Genomic DNA, 24,365 nt, shown 5'->3' on the forward strand with positions numbered 1-24,365 from the left:
GATGTAGAGGGTAAAACTGTAGAGGAAAACAGAGATCGGAATAGATCCAGCAAATCAATGAGGTAGGTTACAATTGTCGTCTGAGATGAAGAGGTTGACACAGGAGTGAATTGCATGGTGGGCAGCATCAAACTTATGAGAGACTAACGAATCCAAACGAATAATCATGAAACTAAACGTATGTTGAAGGGTATGGTCGATAAAAGATACGGATTGGAGAACGTGTAAACTAAGACATCTTGTTGTGTGGATTAAGGTAGGAATGTGACCGAAGTTGAGAAACACTCTTAGCATAAATAAGTAAACATGTCTTATACAAGTGTGGGTTGAAATAGTAAATTTATGATTTCTGTTGTGTAATGTCTATATATGAGCTGGAGTAGTAAGGTGTAAAAATCTTCGAGGAGATTATGAGTTTTAATATGTAATATTATTTCAGAATGTGATTATTAGAAAGATGAGACACTCCCAATTTGTGCTGTATGGTTTGTCTAAAAATTGTGTTGATGCTCCCTATAATGTATAAGTAGGATGTATTTTATGTCAGTTTTAGCATTACGAATGCAGGTCGAGTGTTCCTTACATTGCAGTAAATTCGAGTGTCTAATTGTTCTCTTCTATGGGATCACTATTTTTTTAAGAAGCTGTTAGTAATTACATTAGCCGTCTACTTATCTTACTTGAGTTTGGACTCCTATTGACTAAGGTGATTACTAGCACAATTACATAACTCAGTCTACTCGAAGTTATATTTAATCTACTTTTTCTCACCGTGCCAAAGACAAGTAGTTTAAGGTGTGCTCGAAGATCTTGGGAAGAAAACGAAAAGAAAAATTATAGACAAATATTTTAGAGTAACTAAAGATAAGGTAATGAGAGCTAGAAAGTTTGACAGTTAAAGGAAAATAAGTTACAGAGATAAAAGTTTTATAAGTTACCAAGATAAAAGTTGTAATGCAGAGCCTTGGCTTATTATCACATTAATTGAAGTTGTAGGTTGAAGAAGAGGTGCCAAGAGAGTTTTATGTATTCAATAAAATAACTACCCAACGAAAATCAACTCTAAGTTGAGGGCAAGATATAGCCTTTCTCATGAAAAGAAATACGTAGTGGTCAATGGAATGTACAGCCTACTGTATAAAAAAGTTAAGCTAAAGGAAGCTCCAAGACCCAAGAATAGTAGAGAGATCATTAATAGCCCTCTTAGTAGAACAATTGTATGAGGTACAATAAAAGAAATAAAATATTTTAGTTACTTGATGAAGACACCAAAAATTGACTTAAAGTAGAGGAATTGGAAGTAGACCCCAGAAAATGGGATAACAAGAGAAACGTATAAAGAATTAAATGGACAATGTTTTAAATGAAAACTTAATAGAGTGCATACTTGCTGAGACGTAGATCCTCTAATGCTAGGAGCTATATTGGGCAACTAGTTTCCTCTAGCGAACTCTAGCACCTGCCATGTTTTTAGCTTCCTCCCAGTCCACGATACAAACACCAGAGTAATGGCGATGATAAAAGCCTGTGAAGTTTAGTTGTGGCGAGATGGCTGCACGAAGAGCTTACATGGCAGTGGAATGAATTTTTTTTTACGGAAACATTATAGGAACAGACAGAGATCAGAATACTTGAGATGAAGGGGGCCTTCGGCGTAACGAATATGCAGATATGTAAAGAGTATCACACGTTAGACAAAAATGGAGGATGCATCGAACTACTCAACGGAGGAGGAAAAATAGTTTTTCTCTGCTGACAATTAACAATGATTAGGACTGCAGTTGAAATTGTAATTCCATCTCCTTCATTCCCTTAAAAGGTTGTCTTATTTGTTTTATAGGGCTAGAATTCAGCAGCTCAATGAACTTTTTAGTTGTATCTGATGTAAAGTAAGTAATGGCAAAATCTATCTCAGGTGAAAGATACGATAATAGAAGCAAAAACTTTCCGAATACGAGTCAGTAGTTGAGCCAAATGTGTGGTTACAAGCCGCTATTGACTTCGATACGAAATATTAGGGGACAAGTATTTAAAATATGAACTTTTTGATTAAGACTCCATCTCATAGGGTCAGAATTTCGGTCGTTGCCCATGGATAGCGACTGTGGTAAGAGAATGTTGGCACCGGTGGTATAAAGGGTGTTTCAAAAAGATTGAGCTTATTTCAAAACTCCGTATTTACTGATACAAATGTACTACAAAACTGGGATTAATTACAAAATACTCATAAACTCTTAAAGCTTTAGCTATGCTATTAGAAATGCTCTAAATGTCTATCAGCTATTGCTTGTTCTTCCTCCAGTGACAAAGTGCTCTTGAATCGGCCGGAGTGCTCACTATCTCTGCCTGTTACAAGATGTTTTATTAAGGCAAGCTGTGAAAAATCTTTGTATGCTTGCAGTATCGAGCTCCCATTTTCAATTTGGCCAAGAGCTTGATGGTACAGCATCTCTGCTAACTGTTGTCGAGTTGATGTGGAGGCTGTTAGAAGCTTATAGCCGCCAGTTCCGGTACATTTTTTTTTCTAACTTTTAAACAGATTTGAAGTTCACCCAATACTCGATCAAAGTATGCCAATTCTACACCGAAAACGTACAGAAGTGACTTACCTCATTTTCTCCTCTCGGAAGCGTCCGACTGCCACGAGACTCGAGAACAGAACTGAGGAATGGTGACGTATGCGCTGCCTGCTATGAGACCAGTGAACTTATGTCTTAGCAACCTGGAAACGCGATGTCTTACTCGTACTTTTACCTCCGCCTACCCTCCGATGTTAATGTGAGGCATGTGCGAACTGTGAGCCCAATTAGGTGCGGACTAAATCGTAAAGTTTGCGTCTCTAGTACACTGTTACTATCGAGGCTGATAATTCACACAAGTTGACGGCGGGTGGTTTGCGGACCCATGTATACTGGACCTATTTTGCTACTACTGTATACTTGTATACTTTTAAGTAGATTCCGCAATTAATTGTTATCCAAAATGTGTACGTCTAGTGAGCCTGCATACTCCTCACGGCCCAAGTGTCAGTTTTGAAACAGCCTCTACTTGAGACTTTTGCTTGTCTGCTGCCAACTGCCACCGGTGGCCTGGCTGGTGTTGTGCCAGACAGCTTGTCGTAATCTCTGCGACTGCTTGCTGGAATACGTGTGAACGACGCCTGCCATCCCATTGTCTGTCGAGACGTGAGCTGGCAGTCTCTCGTGGAGGGGCAACTATTACGTCTTCTTGCGCAGCGCGAGAAACAAAGAGAATCCATTTCCATGACACAGTTACGTGCTACGCTACTTCATGCAGCATGGTGTTAGCAACAGTTCGTGACGAAAGAGTTGAGACTGACATACAACAAACATAATGAAAAGTTATTACCGTGAGTAGAAACGCAACAAACAAACAGGATAATATTTACAGAGATTTCCGTAGATTGTCTATAGCTATTATATAATTTGAAAAACGCACATGTCAGCCATCAATTTTACAACTGTACGTTTATTCTCAATTGTTTTCGGTCATTACAGTCATCTTCACAGTAGGGAACAGTGAGGTACAAATAAGACGAATACAGAATATAAACAAGCATCACAGAAATTGGAGAAATTTAAAAAAAGTCATTTCTAAAACCATAGTACTTACACGGTACACATCGATGGATCAAACGTACATTTTCGTCATGTACGAGCACGACCCTACCAAATTTAGAACACATCATAAAAATCTTGACACTGTTTACACAAACCCACAATTACAAGGTAGTGCGCACTTGGTGATAACTACACACATAACAATCGACAGCCATAGATACAAATACTACATGTTTATCAGAGACATCACGTTGAAACACATACAGACTGTAAATACCTAAAAGGTTACTAATGTTCTTTCGTCTAGTCAAAGATTACGGTAACAGATATACAGAAATAATGTGGGACGCTTTCTCTGCACAATAACTTATGTACATAATGTGTTATAAACTGGCATATCAACTTGAGTGTTACTGAAATTAAGAGAAGATATTTATCTGAACTAAATCCTAAGTAAGTCAATTTCAATGTTAAAATGGAGTAGAACATCAAAAACATTATAGAAGTTGGTAATAGCATATAGTAGTATTATGTATGTAGATCGGAAAGGAAAAAAGAAACTGAGATGAAATTAGACATAGTTTGTATAGCGCTCTATTACGATTTTAGTACTCTGATGCTTTCATGCTCTTACTCATTCTGGCTGCCTTTCATACATATCCATTTGTAACTGTTTGGGGTCGTTTGTTTTCATGGCACACTTTTGTTTTATTATATTTCTTAATTTTGGTTTCTTTTATTCTTCAACCTTTTTGATTTTTATCCTATCGGCTAGCAAGTACTTCAGTTAAGTTCTTATCTATCACATTTACTCATTGCTTGTAGCAGCTTCTCCTAATAGTCGTGCGTCTAGATTAGTTTAACTTTTACCAACACAAACGCCTTCTGTTAGTGTACCACCGTACTAGCGCAGATAACATGGCTGTCTATTACACCGTTTAATCACCTGATATCGGCTAATTCGATGTACGTGTGTACGCTGCTCTTCATCTAGCGGCTCTTAACATTTTAATGTATTTTCCGTTACTGTTATTTGTCTGTGCTCCTTCCTTCCCTTTAAGCATGCGTACGTACAGTTATTCGTAGTTGTTATCCTTTTAAGGCAATGCACTTGATTTTCTTCAGTATGGTTTTGATCGACGATTCTTCCTTGAGATGTTTGGTTATCATGGTACTGACGAACTGCCCAGTTAGCCGGTGACATATAATGCTTTGATAGCCTTTCGTGAGTGTTAATTTGTTTCCGTAAATTTCTTAAAATAAATTTTAAAACTTTTGCGCAGCTTAGAAGTATGCTACTTAACTCGAAATTTTGTATAATTACATCCTTGTTTTTCCATTTCTTTTAGAAAATCTGATGTAGCCTTGATCAGGCGAAACGCTTTATTTTTCTCCTTATATAACTACGGAAACCAGTTGCTGAACCAATCAGCTCATCGTGGAATGGAATAAGGTTTACCAAGGACAGAGTTCTGGCGCAGCGCATCGTGTCCGGTGTAGAGGCCAAACCACGTTACTTTGACCAACAACGAACAAGTTCTGCGGGGTCGGCCCTAGAACTGTTGATATTTTGAAAAATACCGGGAATCTCGTAGATTATCGACCTTGATGCATCGTAAGGTTATCGATATTTCGTTGAGTGAGATTTCGATGTAATGGAAAAAAAGATGTTGTTGTTGTTGTCTTCAGTCCTGAGACTGGTTTGATGCAGCTCTCCATGCTACTCTATCCTGTGCAAGCTGCTTCATCTCCCAGTACCTACTGCATCCTACATCCTTCTGAATCTGCTTAGTGTACTCATCTCTCGGTCTCCCTCTACGATTTTTACCCTCCACGCTGCCCTCCAATGCTAAATTTGTGATCCCTTGGTGTCTCAAAACATGTCCTACCAACCGATCCCTTCTTCTAGTCAAGTTGTGCCACAAACTTCTCTTCTCCCCAATCCTATTCAATACCTCCTCATTAGTTACGTGATCTATCCACCTTATCTTCAGTATTCTTCTGTAGCACCACATTTCGAAAGCTTCTATTCTCTTCTTGTCCAAACTAGTTATCGTCCATGTTTCACTTCCATACATGGCTACACTCCAAACAAATACTTTCAGAAACGACTTCCTCATACATAAATCTATATTCGATGTTAGCAAATTTCTCTTCTTCAGAAACGCCTTCCTTGCCATTGCCAGTCTACATCTTATATCCTCTCTACTTCGACCATCATCAGTTATTTTACTTCCTAAATAGCAAAACTCCTTTACTACTTTAAGTGTCTCATTTCCTAATCTAATTCCCTCAGCATCACCCGATTTAATTTGACTACATTCCATTATCCTCGTTTTGCTTTTGTTAATGTTCATCTTATATCCTCCTTTCAAGACACTGTCCATTCCGTTCAACTGCACTTCCAAGTCCTTTGCCGTCTCTGGCAGAATTACAATGTCATCGGCGAACCTCAAAGTTTTTACTTCGTCTCCATGAATTTTAATACCTACTCCAAATTTTTCTTTTGTTTCCTTTACTGCTTGCTCAATATACAGATTGAATAACATCGGGGAGAGGCTACAACCCTGTCTCACTCCTTTCCCAACCACTGCTTCCCTTTCATGCCCCTCGACTCTTATTACTGCCATCTGGTTTCTGTACAAATTATAAATAGCCTTTCGCTCCCTGTATTTTACCCCTGCCACCTTTAGAATTTGAAAAAGAGTAGTCCAATGAACATTGTCAAAAGCTTTCTCTAAGTCTACAAATGCTAGAAAAGTAGGTTTGCCTTTTCTTAATCTTTCTTCTAAGATAAGTCGTAAGGTCAGTATTGCCTCACGTGTTCCAACATTTCGACGGAATCCAAACTGATCCTCCCCGAGGTCTGCATCTACCAGTTTTTCCATTCGTCTGTAAAGAATTCGCGTTAGTATTTTGCAGCCGTGGCTTATTAAACTGATAGTTCGGTAATTTTCACATCTGTCAGCACCTGCTTTCTTTGGGATTGGAATTATTATATTCTTCTTGAAGTCTGAGGGTATTTCGCCTGTCTCATACATCTTGCTAACCAGCTGGTAGAGTTTTGTCATGACTGGCTCTCCCAAGGCCGTCAGTAGTTCTAATGGAATGTTGTCTACTCCGGGGGCCTTGTTTCGACTCAGGTCTTTCAGTGCTCTGTCAAACTCTTCACGCAGTATCGTATCTCCCATTTCGTCTTCATCTACATCCTCTTCTATTTCCATAATATTGTCGTCAAGTACATCGCTCTTGTATAAACCTTCTATATACTCCTTCCACCTTTCTGCCTTCCCTTCTTTGCTTAGAACTGGGCTGCCATCTGAGCTCTTGATATTCATACACGTGGTTCTCTTCTCTCCAAAGGTCTCTTTAATTTTCCTGTAGGCAGTATCTATCTTACCCCTAGTGAGATAAGCTTCTACATCGTTACATTTGTCCTCTAGCCATCCCTGTTTAGCCATTTTGCACTTCCTGTCGATCTCATTTTTGAGACGTTTGTATTCCTTTTTGCCTGCTTCATTTACTGCATTTTTATATTTTCTCCTTTCATCAATTAAATTCAATATTTCTTCTGTTACCCAAGGATTTCTAGCAGCCCTCGTCTTTGTACCTACTTTATCCTCTGCTGCCTTCACTACTACATCCCTCAGAGCTACCCATTCTTCTTCTACTGTATTTCTTTCCCCTATTCCTGTCAATTGTTCCCTTATGCTCTCTCTGAAACTCTGTACAACCTCTGGTTCTTTCAGTTTATCCAGGTCCCATCTCCTTAATTTCCCACATTTTTGCAGTTTCTTCAGTTTTAATCTACAGGTCATAACCAATAGATTGTGGTCAGAGTCCACATCTGCCCCTGGAAATGTCTTACAACTTAAAACCTGGTTCCTAAATCTCTGTCTTACCATTATATAATCTATCTGATACCTTTTAGTATCTCCAGGGTTCTTCCACGTATACAACCGTCTTTCATGATTCTTAAACCAAGTGTTAGCTATGATTAAGTTGTGCTCTGTGCAAAATTCTACTAGGCGGCTTCCTCTTTCATTTCTTAGCCCCAATCCATATTCACCTACTATGTTTCCTTCTCTGCCTTTTCCTACACTCGAATTCCAGTCACCCATTACTATTAAATTTTCGTCTCCCTTCACTATCTGAATAATTTCTTTTATTTCATCGTACATTTCTTCAATTTCTTCATCATCTGCAGAGCTAGTTGGCATATAAACTTGTACTACTGTAGTAGGTGTGGGCTTCGTATCTATCTTGGCCACAATAATGCGTTCACTATGCTGTTTGTAGTAGCTTACCCGCATTCCTATTTTCCTATTCATTATTAAACCTACTCCTGCGTTACCCCTATTTGATTTTGTGTTTATAACCCTGTAGTCACCTGACCAGAAGTCTTGTTCCTCCTGCCACCGAACTTCACTAATTCCCACTATATCTAACTTTAACCTATCCATTTCCCTTTTTAAATTTTCTAACCTACCTGCCCGATTAAGGTATCTGACATTCCACGCTCCGATCCGTAGAACGCCAGTTTTCTTTCTCCTGATAACGACATCCTCCTGAGTAGTCCCCGCCCGGAGATCCGAATGGGGGACTATTTTACCTCCGGAATATTTTACCCAAGAGGATGCCATCATCATTTAATCATACAGTAAAGCTGCATGTCCTCGGGAAAAATTACGGCTGTAGTTTCCCCTTGCTTTCAGCCGTTCGCAGTACCAGCACAGCAAGGCCGTTTTGGTTAATGTTGCAAGGCCAGATCAGTCAATCATCCAGACTGTTGCCCCTGCAACTACTGAAAAGGCTGCTGCCCCTCTTCAGGAACCACACGTTTGTCTGGCCTCTCAACAGATACCCCTCCGTTGTGGTTGCACCTACGGTACGGCCATCTGTATCGCTGAGGCACGCAAGCCTCCCCACCAACGGCAAGGTCCATGGTTCATGGGGGGAGGGAAAAAAAGATACAAAATAATAATAAAAAAAAAATTCAGCTGCACGTTGTAAATAATTTATCGGTTCTACATCTGTATATGTAAGTATTGATTTATTATTAGTTATTCTGTATATCAACAAGCTAGCACCCTGCCTATCCCCCTTGGTGTTGTTGTTGTTGTGTTTATTCCTGAGACTGGTTTGATGCAGCTCTCCATGCTACCCTATCCTTTACAAGTTTCTTCATCTCCCAGTACGTACTGCAACCTACATCCTTCTGAATCTGCTTAGAGTATTCATCTCTTGGTTTCCCTCTACCATTTTGACCCTCCACGTTGCCCTCCAATACTAAATTGGTGATCCCTTGATGCCTCAGAACACGTCCTACCAACCGATCCCTTCTTCTAGTCGAGTTGTGCCACAAACTCCTCTTCTCCCCAATCCTATTCAGTGCCTCCTCATTAGTCATGTGACCTACCCATCTACAACATTCTTCTGTAGCACCACATTTCGAAAGCTTCTATTCTCTTCCTGTCCAAACTATTTATCGTCCATATTTCACTTCCATACATGGCTACACTCCATACAAATACTTTCAGACACGACTTCCTCACACTTAAATCTGTACTCGATGTTAACAGATTTCTCTTCTTCAGAAACGCCTTCCTTGCCATTGCCAGTCTACATTTTATATCTTCTCTACTTCGACTATCATCAGTTATTTTGCTCCCCAAATAGCAAAACTCCTTTACTACTTTAAGTGTCTCATTTCCTAATGTACTTCCCTCAGCATCACGCGTCTTAATTCGACTACATTCCATTATCCTCGTTTCTCTTTTGTTGAAGTTCATCTTATATCTTCCTTTCAAGACAATGCCCATTCCGTTCAACTGCTAAGTCCTTTGCTGTCTCTGACAGAATTACAATGTCATCGGCGAACCTCAAAGTTTTTATTTCTTCTCCATGGATTTTAATACCTACTCCGAATTTTTCTTTTGTTTCCTTTACTGCTTGCTCAATATACAGTTTGAATAATATCGGGGAGAGGCTACAACCCTGTCTCCCTCCCTTCCCAACCACTGCTTCCCTTTCATATCCTTCGACCCTTATAATTGCCATCTGGTTTCTGTACAAATTGTAAACAGCCTTTCGCTCCATGTGTTTTAGTCCTGCCACCTTTAGAATTTGGAAGAGAGTATTCCAGTCAACATTGTCAAAAGCTACCTTTAAGTCTACAAATGCTAGAAACGTAGATTTGGCTTTCCTTAATCTTTCTTCTAAGATACGTCGTAAGGTCAGTATTGCCTCACGTGTCTATCCCCCTTAGAAAACGAATAAAATGGATACGATACACGTTCAAGCTTGGCGATAACTACTTTGCTAACAATGGCAACTGCATGTAAGCGACACAGTAAAAAGTGTCCGATGGCTCCGTCGTTCGATTTAGTTACATATCAGCTTTGTCTGGAACACTTCATTTCCACTTCCCTGTTTTTTGTTGTTTTTTTTTCTTTCATTTCTGCAAACGCCAGAAAAATAGCAGTCGTAGCGTCAAAATATCGTGGTGATGTTCAACTTAGCTTTTCATGTTGGTTGCGCTGAGTTCCTATTATGTCAGCACTTCACTCACACATCTCCGACCACAGCAAAGACCTTTCACATCATTTAGACTCTTGTTCATCAGTTTCAGAAACTGTTTTTGAAGGACGCAGATTTCAAGAAATAGCGCACTAGTTGCGTTAAAATTGTTTTTAATTCAGCTTCAGTGCTATTTCTTCACATCGGATATCTTGTTATTCCATTGACACTGCCAGCCCCCAGTGTGATCAGACTTTTCTTGGTGCCATCTATACTTGAGTCACACAGCCAAAGAGAAAGACTGGACTTGATGAAAGCTTAAAAAGTAATAAGACTCCATCACACAGTGAAATTAAAATTATATTCTACTACAAGCTCGAAAGAACAATTTCAAAATTTTAATAAAAATGTAATATAAAAGAAGGAATATCGTCACTCGAAACTGCCATTTCAGTTTACATATGTCGATATGTTGGCAAAAAATCCTCTGATTAAAATCGATATCTTTTGGAAAGCATATTGATATATCGAAAGCCGGCCAGTGTGGCAGAGCGGTTCTAGACGCTACGGTCACTGGTTCCAATCCTGCCTCCGGTATGCATGTGTGTGATGTCCTTAGGTTAGTTAGGTTTAAGTAGTTCTAAGTTCTAGGGACTGATGACCTCAGTGTTAGGTCCCTTAGTGCTCAGAGCCGTTTGAGATATCGATAGCCCAACATTTTATCAACAGCCCTAGTCGCCGCATCAAAAGAAATTATTTGTTCGTGAGCGGCGCTGTATGGGTGTCGTTTCTCATTTTATATTTGTCTTCCAACAGGGTATCGATGTTTAAATTAAAAAATATGGTTAAAATGGCTCTGAGCACTATGAGACTCAACATCTTAGGTCATAAGTCCCCTAGAACGTAGAACTACTTAAACCTAACGAACCTAAGGACATCACACACACCCATGCCCGAGGCAGGATTCGAACCTGCGACCGTAGCAGTCGCGCGGTTCCTGACTGCAATGCCAGAACCGCACGGCCACCGAGGCTGGCCAATTAAATAAAATATCCGTGATAAACTTCATTATTGTTTAACCTCCTTATATGTTGTAATCTAAGTTGGCCCTTACATCATTCCCGATCAATTCGCATCACATAAACTTTCAACGACCACCAGTTTCGATAATGTGGTTATTTTTATATAATTGAAACCTTTCCCAAAATCTACAAATGCAACTTCAGTTTCTAACTAGATATCTCCACTCATTTCTATTAGCTACTGGAAAATAAACACATCTGCGTAGTGACAACCTCCCGAAAACAATATCGTAATTCCAAACTGAATCTCTTCATCTCTACGGTCTCTTAATAATAATATTTGAAAGTAGTGGATAATGGACATGAAAGATACAGCATGGGTCTTCACGTGCCTGTCGATATCTTTCAACTTGGTGTTTACTTTTGTCAATGACAAGATTAACGTTAAGAGTAGTGCGATGCTCGATGGAAAGCTACGTATTAAACAATCGTCAGAAACAAGAGGCTTCAAGTATTTAGCTAATTTCTTGACATGGGGGAGGAAAGGTAATTAAGAGACTTCCATATACGTCAGCACGTGTGCTTTGTGTCTACTAATGACGTCTGTTACGCACGTGACCCACATACTGACGGCAGACAGGACGTGATAGAGGTCGGTTTGCATGAAGCACATTAGGGAAGCCCGTAACACGCTGCCGCTGCAGTCTTTCTCGTTAAGAGAACTATTTAGCTCCTTTGTCTCCAAAACTAAAGTACTGCACGTTATCAATCTCTTAACGTCTTCGTTACCTGTTACAGACAACAACTGTTCATACAAGTATACGCCGCTTAATATTTTTCTCAATTTGATTGCACCCCTCATAGAACACCTTCATTAGCCTTTAGTACCTGCTTGAAACTTTTTCATAACCGAAACGATGAGTCTGAGGTACTTCCTAGGTTGATTAAAATTCTGCTGATGGCGGTCATATAATAGATAAACTGAGGAATGCTGGAAGACAGATTATCTGCTTTGAGACGTATTCAACACTTCATTAAGTGCCACTTAAACTTAGCGAAGTAAAGGAGTGGTGGAGAAAATCCAATTAAATACACTCCTGGAAATGGAAAAAAGAACACATTGACACCGGTGTGTCAGAACCACCATACTTGCTCCGGACACTGCGAGAGGGCTGTACAAGCAATGATCACACGCGCGGCTCAGCGGACACACCAGGAACCGCGGTGTTGGCCGTCGAATGGCGCTAGCTGCGCAGCATTTGTGCACCGCCGCCGTCAGTGTCAGCCAGTTTGCCGTGGCATACGGAGCTCCATCGCAGTCTTTAACACTGGTAGCATGCCGCGACAGCGTGGACGTGAACCGTATGTGCAGTTGACGGACTTTGAGCGAGGACGTATAGTAGGCATGTGGGAGGCCGGGTGGACGTACCGCCGAATTGCTCAACACGTGGGGCGTGAGGTCTCCACAGTACATCGATGTTGTCGCCAGTGGTCGGCGGAAGGTGCACGTGCCCGTCGACCTGGGACCGGACCGCAGCGACGCACGGATGCACGCCAAGACCGTAGGATCCTACGCAGTGCCATAGGGGACCGCACCGCCACTTCCCATAAAATCAGGGACACTGTTGCTCCTGGGGTATCGGCGAGGACCATTCGCAACCGTCTCCATGAAGCTGGACCACGGTCCCGCACACCGTTAGGCCGTCTTCCGCTCACGCCCCAACATCGTGCACCCCGCCTCCAGTGGTGTCGCGACAGGCGTGAATGGAGGGACGAATGGAGACGTGTCGTCTTCAGCGATGAGAGTCGCTTCTGCCTTGGTGCCAATGATGGTCGTATGCGTGTTTGGCGCCGTGCAGGTGAGCGCCACAATCAGGACTGCATACGACCGAGGCACACAGGGCCAACACCCGGCATCATGGTGTGGGGAGCAATCTCCTACACTGGCCGTACACCTCTGGTGATCGTCGAGGGGACACTGAATAGTGCACGGTACATCCAAACCGTCATCGAACCTATCGTTCTACCATTCCTAGACCGGCAAGGGAACTTGCTGTTCCAACAGGACAATGCACGTCCGCATGTATCCCGTGCCACCCAACGTGCTCTAGAAGGTGTAAGTCAACTACCCTGGCCAGCAAGATCTCCGGATCTGTCCCCCATTGAGCATGTTTGGGACTGGATGAAGCGTCGTCTCACGCGGTCTGCACGTCCAGCACGAACGCTGGTCCAACTGAGGCGCCAGGTGGAAATGGCATGGCAAGCCGTTCCACAGGACTACATCCAGCATCTCTACGATCGTCTCCATGGGAGAATAGCAGCCTGCATTGCTGCAAAAGGTGGATATACACTGTACTAGTGCCGACATTGTGCATGCTCTGTTTCCTGTGTCTATGTGCCTGTGGTTCTGTCAGTGTGATCATGTGATGTATCTGACCCCAGGAATGTGTCAATAAAGTTTCCCCTTCCTGGGACAATGAATTCACGGTGTTCTTATTTCAATTTCCAGGAGTGTAGTATAAGAAAACACTGTTTATATCCAATCCTGTTTCCAGTTATAATCATAATGTTTCGATTTCCGAAAGAAAAAAGTGTCATTACCAAAAGACAATCGCGACTGAAAGTTACATAGGGTTCCTAGACTCACCGTTCGCGAAAATATTTCTATGTGTCTTTGACGAGTAGGTGACACCTACATGATACAAGGATGCCGTTTACTTTAGAACCTTAGGCCTGACATGTCTTGTTATGGATGAACCTCTAAATTAATTATGAAAGTATATTTATGATGTACCATTTCATTAGACGCATTATGTTTGATGGAAGAGACAACTTCGTATAGTTATGAATGGAGGGTTTGGGGAAAATAGATACCAGTTTTTAAGCTCATAATAAGGGGCTGGTGTGCTTTTATCTTTTCACTGATAGAACTCTAGCGGAGTTTAAATAACAGTTTAGGAGCAAATTCTGTTCTATTCGTCCCCCTACCCTACTTCCCACCCCCTCTTAATTTTATAAATCTAAATAGTATCGTTTCATACAGACGTCAAACGATTTCTTGTCCTTGTGTAACTGTCTGAAAAGAAGTTACGCCCAAAATTCTTCACATCGTCCTTTGTTTATTTGAAGTGAGAAATGAATACGACAATTGCTTAGATGGAAGCTGGAACAAGCCGATACCTATTCCCAAAACAGTCAACATACGAGTAATCTATTAGATTACGGATTGACGGAGACCACTTCCATGAGACAGATGCACAAAGAACTGAAAAATCTAGGCATACAACAATGTGACAAATCAAACTACCCTGTTTACTTTCCTACATCCGGGGAACACATTTATTTACTTCGTTCACCAAGAAACAGAAATATGCAACACCAGTTTCTTGGCAAGTAATCAGACATTTTTAATTTTACATATTTTCATAAAATGAAGAACCTCATCTACGTTGATTAATCCATTAACAGTACCACTGAATCACGTCAGTTCAACGCTTCTGCTTTCAGTACTCAGATTACGATTCCAAACATTGTAGCTTAAATTTAGATAATATGTACCAATAAAAAGATCGTAAAATACAGTACAGAGCAAATTTCACGTGTAATTGTCCTTGTGATTCCGTATAAACAAGTTTTTAACGAATGAAGAAAATATTACTTCTAAGCGTCGTAAATAATTAACTATTCTATGGGCTCTTCGGCGTACAAATCAAACAGGAGGTAGCTTCGTTAATGGAAGGAACTTGAAATGTCTTCTATTTATGAATAACGGGCCACAAAGAGTGGAAAACCCAGGCGTTGCTAAATGCAGTAAAATCTTTGAGAGACATGGCTCTGAATCATAAACATGATGCTCATATGTTTAAATTTATGACAATTTTTTTATTTTTTTCTAATTTCTTTCATACGATAACTAAAACCATTCAGAGTAGTTACATCATGTTGTTCGTGCCACTTTCAATCCTTTTCCATGTACACAGCAGAAACGAACAGAGCACATGTCTTCATACACCTTTGGAAGGAATATGAATAATCGAACAAAAATCAGTGATAACGTTTTATGTTGTCAAAGTCCCTCTGAAAATAAGAAGTAATTTGTTGTGTTGAACGGAATGGATAGCATATTTCCTACAGAATTCAGGATATCTAAGAACGAAAGAGGAATAATAGTGGAAAGCAAATTAGTGTCCCTATGAGCAACGCAAAAATTGGGATATAAAACGTTTCATAATTGTTGTGTAGATCCTTTCTATAGATGAAAGATATGTAGGATTTCGTACAAAATCCTCCAACAAAAGGCTGCAAGTCGGAAAATGCAGTACGAAATTTAGCTCAAGTTTGGCATTTGGCAATCACATTTTTCAACGTTACTTACCATAATATGGCGTATTTTTATGAAACAAATTGTTTTTTATAGTGTTCATAGATGAGGAGCTGTTTCTTTTTAAAGATAGTCTTCTTTTTTATCTGCGTCTAATTTTCCGGGTTGTTATAATTAAACATTCCCTATTTAACACCTAATAACACGGAAACTAATTACCATACGATTACCAAACTTGGTAGGATTAATTTAACGGACATGGGGACGATAAATAATGCAGAAATCATTCAACTGAAACACTTTTAATGTGCAGCTACAGTACATCATACCATTACATTCCGGTATCATTAATGCTACAGAAGGGGCTCGATATGGCGCCCATCAGTTTCCAGAAGAGTGTGAAATTCTTCACAGTAGAATGAAGCACACCCATAGGTACGCACGCTACCTCTCTTTATATGCTGCACTTCAGATCAGCAAATGTGTGAATGCTCCCCTGGTAAACCCTGTCCTTCAGGTAGCCCCACAACCAGAAACCACAGAGAGTGAGACAAGGCGACTGTACCGGCCCAGCATGTGTAAACGATACGCTGGTAATTCGATCGTTTCCAAATGTGTTTCGGAGAAGCAGGTGAACCTCACGGTGATGCACGGTGGGGTCTCATCTTGCAATGGAAGTGATGAGTTCAAAGCTTGTCTCATGTGGGGTGGTTATGGCATGCTGGCGAAGCATGTCACGGTATCGCTGACCACTCACACTTGCACTTCTTTGCTCCTTGAGCGCCAACCTGTAAACAAGTGCACTGCGACTGGTCAGGTGTGTGAGACTATTAATCTAGCTGACAGGTCACGGCACCTGGCATCCATAATTAGAATTGGACGGTGGCGCTGTGATGCTTGCAAATCACGCGCCCCGTACTCTGGAAATTAATTCTACCAATTTTTGTACTCGTACGGTAATTAATTCCCGTGTTATAGCGAATTAAATAGGGAAAATTTAATTATAACTATCCGGTACTTCATGGTTTACCCATTTCTTGGATCTTTGAAATTTCTTGCTTCTCTTCTTACACTCTCATCTATTCGATTACTGACTATTTCTCTGATAATCTTACTTGCGCTGAATTTTGAAACATCGCCCTTTCTGTCTATTGTTACCAAGTCATTGCATTGTTACAGTAATTCTGTATATACTATCTTTGCTTTCTTATTTTACTCTTGTGTATGATTTCATCTCATTTTTCGGTGGGCTCCGAATGGTGGCGTACACAGATTAAATTTTAGCTATAGACGTTGGAAGCTCTGGAACGTAAATCCACGCTATTTTCCCCGGCTTCTTCTACTTAGCCAACTTCTTCTCCTTGTCGCTTTACGCCTTAAAACTTCTCCCCAACCATTATCATCTTCAGCAGTTGGCTGGACACTGACGTAAGGTAATGTTGTGTTGTTACGTCGAAGGAGATTCCCCCGCTTTGTCGTTATTGGTTAAGCGTTATAGCTACTAACGTACGGAAACAAATGCGTAACAAGTCTGAAACGACCTATCAGTATTCATAACGGTATCGAAATGTCTTTCCGGAAGTTATTTGTTAATGGCTAGGAGCCTCGAATCCGGAAGTCTGTTTTCTCTGTAGCAATCAAAATAATGAACAAATGAAAACAACGCCTTCAGAGCGCTGGAGCTTATTTCAAACATACTTTTCCACACCATTTCTTAGCTAATTTCAAGATACAGAGTTTAGGATTAAGGTCCTGTTGAAAATGAAGTCATGAGGGAAGGAAAAGGAGTCCAGCTGAGGAATGGTGAAGTAAGGAATCTCAAGCTGATTAGCTAAAGGAACCATCCACGTATTCGTTGTTGTTGTTGTTGTTGTGGTCTTCAGTCCTGAGACTGGTTTGCTGCAGCTCTCCATGCTACTCTATCCTGTGCAAGCTTCTTCATCTCCCAGTACCTACTGCAAACCTGATTAAAAGAAGGATAACCAGAAATATCGTTATTGATCATTGCTTTAACCACTGCGCCACACCACTTGCAGATCGTAGCTAAAGCGAATAAGCGTCATCTTCGAGATATCTAAGTACTTAATAAAGTGTAATTGTATAAGAGAATCCGTCACAAGAAAGGAACATTTTTCTGCTTGACACAGAGCTACACTTGTTCGCAATAAATTTGTATTTTTATCGATTAAATAACGAACGTTAGAGGGCAACTTAATTGGCAACAAATTTTTCCTTCAACAGACCTTCTCAACTATGGGTTGTCGTATTGTGCCTGTTTCATACTAAAGCTTGAACATCATTGAAATATTCTTATTTTTGGACTGTTTATCTCGAACGGAATTTGCTTTTACAGAACTGGTTTGTTAGGCGTCTGATCAGCGATTTCGGAATGGGCTATTAAACTGAAAAGCTGTTCTTGAAGATGATACACGTAATGCGAGTCCCAAAAGCGCAGTTAAATGCGGAAAATCTAGAAAGAGCACAACATAATGTTCAGTAACGACTATTAAAGGTGTGCAAAATAAGTGACGCCAAGTAAAAGAACACAGTGGATGTTACATAAAGAATTGTGAAAAACTATGTGGAAGATTGATGCAACATTTGTTGAATTGTGATAAAATTCAAACGGAAAACCGTATTTCTGACCGTGTTTGGAATTTTCAAAAGAATGGAACTGGTTGTATGTGTTGGTATGCTACATGGGATGAGATACACAATGGCTCCACCGTTACATGACAGAAACGAATTCATATATGGGAGTATGTGGCAGAATAGGGGGAAATTGATCCGATCTTGCAAAAATTTTAAGATCATTTCTTTCGGCAATGAAAATTGTTTATAGTTTAAGATGACCCTGTAAATCATAAAACAGTTTTTATGCATGTTGTTAAAAACTTCCGGACCAAACTGCTGTAGTACGTTATACATGGGAACAGAGCAAGATTTAAGAAAAATAAAACTCACTGTTTCATCAGAATTATTGTCTGTAAGAAAACTGATCCGGTATCTTTTACCTTTCTAGTAAGGGCTTACGGAAAACAGGAGAGCAAATCATTTCTATTGCTATAGCGTCAGTAGGTCCCACTTGGCACCATTTTGGGTACGTTAGTGCTGGTATGAGAAACATTGAGAAAATGCCTTCAACTCAAGTAAGACTACCCCTAAAAATAACTACATTTTCATGTAAATACCAAAGACTTCCACTGCGCGTCCCGGATGAACATTCAGCGACACAATAATCCCGCTCTTCAACCAGAACGATTTTAAACACATTGGACACATTCAATGGAGTTAAAATGGAGACCACTCGTATATACATCAACAAAACAAAGTTCCTCGTTGCTCTGGCACAAACTGATTAGAGAAGGAACTGGATGACTCAACAAGTTTTTAATTATACAGAGCGGCACCTGGCGCCGGTTTTGAATGACTTTCGCCCGAGTGCCTGTCCGCTCCGGTGTGGAGCCGTACGCCGGCCGGAGTGGCCGAGAGGTTCTAGGAGCTTCAGTCTGGAACCGTTCGACCGCTACAGTCGCAGGTTCGAATCCTGCCTCGGGCATGGATGTGTGTGATATACTTAGGTTAGTTAGGTTTAAGTAGTTCTAAGTTGTAGGGGACTGATGACCTCAGATGTTAAGTCCCATAGTGCTCAGAGCCATAAAAAAAAAATTATACAGATCCGACTGATGACCTCAGAAGTTAAGTTTCATAGTGCTCAGAACCATTTAATTATACAGATCAGAGACCGTTTGTTGTGTTAATTGATTTAATTATTTATTTATTTATGCATTTATTTGACCAGGCAAGATTAGGGTCTTCAGGCCCTCACTTCCACCTAACCAGGCATACTCAGTTTGAACGAATTTCAGTTTCTACAGAACATTAAGGACATATAACGTGTTATACAGTACTAATGTCAAAGAAAAAATAGAGATTATGAAAGTAGTACAATAATAATCATAACAATCAAAAAATAATTACAACAATGAATAATAATAATAATAAATAATGTTATTTACTTAAAAGCAACTATTGTTTCATCTTCCGGGTGTGTCACGGCACGTATAACTACATGAAGTCACCCAGCATCCTTTAGTGCTATTGTTATCTCACTAGAGTAAGCTGGGGACAAGATATTTTTGCAGTGATAGCTAACGTTGACAGCAGTGATAAAGTACCTGAAGAAAAAGTCGTATTTGCTACGAAATCGATAACAAGGAGAAAACAGGTTCTAAGAGAATAGACCTAGTTGTCCGTAGTAAATATTTCACAGCTGACATTTCCATTCTACAGCTACGGAGGCAATAACAAGGACAAGTATTGTCAAAGAGTATGCTAATGCTGGATTTTGAACGCTTCTCCACACTTACAACTGACGCACGGAGCGAACGAGTAGCAGGCGAGCGTTGCCCCTGGTACGTGCGTGAGCACAGACGGCAGTAGCCATATCGCGGGAGGGAGGGAGGGAAAGGTCGTTAGTCAACCAGGAAGCGGCGCGCCGCACTGACCTTGCGGCGCCGCCTTCCTAAGCCCAGCGTCCAGGGCACAGGGCACCAGTAGCAGCGCCGGCGCAGCCCACACTGGTCGCTCCCCAACAGCACGCAGCAGGTAGCACGAAGCAGGCGTTAGCACCTGCAGCGCCCTCTCCGACTACCTAAGCAGGCCGTTGTCTGTACACTGAAACAGTAAGTCTGGCTCTGCTTCCTAGAGCTCGATAAAAATTTCATTGCTTTGTTTCGTAGGTATTACAGTTCGTAATGACCTACATTTAACAAAAAAGTTGATTGCACACAAGTGTGCCTTAGAAGTAGCGAGACTTTATTAAGCGAAGTAACGATACTTTATTCATGAGTAGCAAACTAAAATACGGTGTGGCCGTAAATATAGTGAAAGAATATATCGATACCAAACTCTTGGGTAGCATGCAGCAGATATTGAACTCGCAAAGTTATGAAAAGAAAATTCTCGATGCTTTACTTATAATTATTACAGTAGAAAGTACGTATTAAAGGTATTGACCGAAAACTATCGATACTTTACTCACGAGCGTTATAGTAACGGACACCGTAATCGAAAAAATATCGAAGGAAAAGTTTTGGTGTCTTGAGGCACGACGATGAAAGGAGCTCAGTGATTGTGTTGTTATAAAAATTTGGTGTTTTTTTTCCACTCACTTCTTATGACACCTCTTTCGGCGCTGATAGTGGCCATCTTCAGATTATGTTCATTTGGTCAACAATTGCTCATGTGCTATCAAACGTTTGGTCAATACCCAGGGAGGTGGTGCAGCGGTTAGACACTGGACTCGCATTCTGGAGGACGACGGTTCAATCCCGCGTCCGGCCATCCTGATTTAGGTTTCCCGTGATTTCCCTAAATCGCTCCAGGCAAATACCAGGATGGTTCGTTTGAAAAGTCACGGTCGACTTCCTTCCCCGTCCTTCCCTAATCCTATGAGACCGATGACCTCGATGTCTGGTCTTCTTCCCCAAAGAACCCAAACCCAACCAAACTTTTGGTCACGAAATTCCGCTTGAAGAATCTGAGGATGGGCAGCAATGGGCCGAAACCAATTATGACATAACTTTAATAGTGGCAACTATTTATTTACAGCTCGTACAAAATAGATACGTGTTTCAAAGTTTTACTGACCTTCAAAGTAGTCACCAGCATTGTGTATAACCCGCTGCCAGAGAGGTGGAAGTCGTAGGATACTCTTAGCCGTGCCAGTTGTGTGGACAATTCTAGCGGCGCGGTCTATCGCCCAACGAATTTGCAGCAGTTCTGAAGGGAATGCCGTGAAGTGTTTCCTTCAGTTTAGAAATCTAGTTGCACTTACAAGGGCTTAAGTGAGGGGAGTACAGTAGGTGGTATTTAGCTTCCCCCTCAGTCTAAGAAGTCAGTATCAGCTTGCACTGTACCTGCTTGAGCACTGTCCTGAAAAATGAGGGTCAGATCTTGCAGACAGTGTCATCACTTCTGTCTCTAAGCTGGTCGTAGGTTGTGCACCAAAAATGAACAGTATAGAGACATAAGTTTCTAGCCTCGTGTTTACATGAGACTGTCCCCACACTTTGGCGAAAGAAACGCGCCTCCAACATACTCTATGCACTTGGCATACTAAGTGCAGTGGAACTCTGCAAAAAAAAATTATTTGTGATTATAGGTGGTTTAATGAAAGACTTTAGAAAAAGTACGAGGGTAAATCAAATATTGTTCGCGAAGTAGTTCTAAAATTTTTTTATAATTAAATAGGGAAATTACAAGACCACCATTTTTCGACACAGTCTCCTTGCGTTTCAACGCACTTGGTCCATCGTCGTACAAGCTTCCTGATGCCCTCATAAAAGAAGGTCCTCGGTTGAGCTGCGAACCAGGAATGAACCGCTTCTTTCACTGCTTCGTCCGAGGCAAATCGACGGCCCCTTAGTGCCTATCTGAGTGGACCAAACAAGTGATAGTCAGAAACGGCAAGACCTGAACTGTGAGGAGGATGGTCCAGTAGTACAAATTTCAGTTTTCGGAGCGTTTCAGCAGTGTGGGCAGCAGTATGCGGACGGGCATTACCGTGCAACAACACGACACCTTTTGACAGCAATCCTTGGCGTTTGCTTCAACTTGTAGGATTTAGCGTGGCATAACTATCTCACTGGAAAGAACACTGTTTATTGTTGTGCCCCTCTCCCCATAATGTTCCAGTACTGGAGCTTATGCGTCCCAAAATACCGTAAGCATAAGTTTTCCTGCCGACGGTTGGGTCTTCAACTTTATCTTTCACTGCGAATTTGGCTGTTTCCATTCCATACTCTGCCGCTTGCTCTCCAGCTCGTGATGTTGGAGCCATGTTTCGTCACTAGTAATGATCCTATCTAAGAAGTTGTCCCCTCCGTTAGCGTAGCGATCCAAATATTTTTTTGCAGATGCCCACGCGCGTTTGTTTAGGCAACTGTGGGAGTTGTTTTGGATCCCATCTTGCACAAACTTAATGAAACGCCAGCCTGTTGTGGATGATTTCGAGCCGGCCGCGGTGGTCTCGCGGTTCTAGGCGCGCAGTCCGGAACCGTGCAACTGCTACGGTCGCAGGTTCGAATCCTGCCTCGGGCATGGATGTGTGTGATGTCCTTAGGTTAGTTTGGTTTATGTAGTTCTAAGTTCTAGGGGACTGATGATCACAGCAGTTGAGTCCCATAGTGCTCAGAGCCATTTTTTATGATTTCGTAGGGAGAACCGTGACTAATTTGCAGACGATGTGTTACTTCGTCAATAGTTAATCGTCTGTCTAAGAGAATAATTTCATGTCAACGTTCAATGGTTTCTTCATTTGTGGCGGTAAACGGTCGTCCGACTTCTTCGTCGTGCGTAACACTTGTGCGATTTAGTGAAAGTAATATGGTAAGCTAAAGTATGACAAAATAATCTCTAACATTATGCATTTCAATGAGTCAATCTACTTCCAAAACACTCATTGAAAGATACTGCGGGAATTCAGTATATTAATTTGTAATATCAGAATACTGCGACATTGTGAAAGAGTGAGAGGCGAGCTTCAAGCACATATACGAGTATAAACCATAAAGTGGTGGCTCACGGTACAAGATCCTTCGACATGTAACTTTGTTTTATTGAAATGTCGCTTGCACACCCGTCTGAAGCTCTCAAGTGTGCTGCAAACCAGAATTTAGAAAGAACCACAAACGAGTTAGTTTCTTTGACACTCAGCGTTGCCGGCGCGGACCTACAGTAGGTCGTTATCTGGGCCCTAGCCATTACGAGAGTGACAGCCGCATCCGGGAAACCTACGCCGGCATAAGGTAGAGAAACGAATAGCAAGTCCCCAAGCGAGACGCCAACGAAATGCGACGGCAAACAGCTAAGCTGGAGCGATTCGGGAAAGGATCCCATAGCGGTATGGGAGGTGTTGTTTGTCTTAACCAAGACGAAACCGAGAAAGTTACGTCCTCGTTAGTAAGACCTCAAAACATTCTTGATGAGGTCATTAGAGCTAACTACTCTATTGACGCAGATTGTGAGGTAAAAAAATTGAGCGCGACACATTAAAAATGGAGACTACAAATGCAAATCATAGAAATTACGACTACATATGTTTGGAAGGTACAGTATTACATCGGTAGAAGGAAAACCTAACCGAGATCTGTGCTACAAGGAAGGGAACGTAGGATATGACAGCCTTTCGCCGAAGACGTCATTAGAGAGAGAGAGAGAGATAGACACAGACAGACAGATAGACAGAGAGAACAGCCAGAAGTGGAAGAGAGTTGGGCCTTTCGAAGAAACCAACCCTTCATTGGCCTGTGCCTTGTTGTGTCACCCCACTTTGTATAATTATATGATAAAGCCCACACCAACATCGCAAATTTCTTTATTTAATACATTCATTGTGACAATCTAAATACTAAAATTAAGATTGAAATCGAAAATGTACAAAAGGCGTTCAAAACGTTTTTCACAGACGTATCATTTTTTTAAATTTTTTTTATTTTATTTTATTTTATTTTTTTTATTTTATTTTTTATTTTTTTTGCTGGAGGAGAATGAAATTTTTCTGAACATATTTGGAACATCTAACTATACATTGAGCCTACTCAGTGCAGCCTCCATCAGCTGTGTCGCACCTGGCCCAACGTTCTTTCCTTGATGTAAATACAGTTTGATGAAATTCTGGGATAGACGTTTACACCATCGCTTGACACAGGAAATAAGGTCTTTCTCATTAGCAAATGTTTTACCTCGCAGGTGGGCCTTCAGAGGACCAAAGAGGTAAAAATCTCAAGTCCCAACTGTAGGAAAGATGAGAAACAATTTTCCAACCCATTTTCTCCTGCGTCATAAGGGCTGTATGGGGTTTGGCATTGTCATTGTGTTGTGTGATGAGCTGACCCTGAAGATGTGGTCTGTGGGTCT

General features: G+C 41.1%; 1 protein-coding gene across 2 annotated transcripts in view; it reads left to right on the forward strand.

Moving 5' to 3' along the window:
* LOC126365810 (alpha-tocopherol transfer protein-like) overlaps positions 1 to 24,365 on the forward strand; it is a 126,806-nt gene that overhangs the window by 57,415 nt on the left and 45,026 nt on the right. The window contains exon 1 of one of the 2 annotated variants that reach the window (XM_050008398.1): positions 19,978 to 20,128. The exons of the other annotated variant lie outside the window; for it this stretch is intronic. The gene's annotated coding sequence lies outside the window, so the exon portion shown is untranslated. Of the gene's footprint in view, positions 1 to 19,977; positions 20,129 to 24,365 lie in introns of those variants that run through there. 2 annotated transcript variants of the gene reach the window in all.

Source organism: Schistocerca gregaria, chromosome 4 (genome assembly GCF_023897955.1).
Source record: "Schistocerca gregaria isolate iqSchGreg1 chromosome 4, iqSchGreg1.2, whole genome shotgun sequence".
Classification (NCBI taxonomy): domain Eukaryota; kingdom Metazoa; phylum Arthropoda; class Insecta; order Orthoptera; family Acrididae; genus Schistocerca; species Schistocerca gregaria.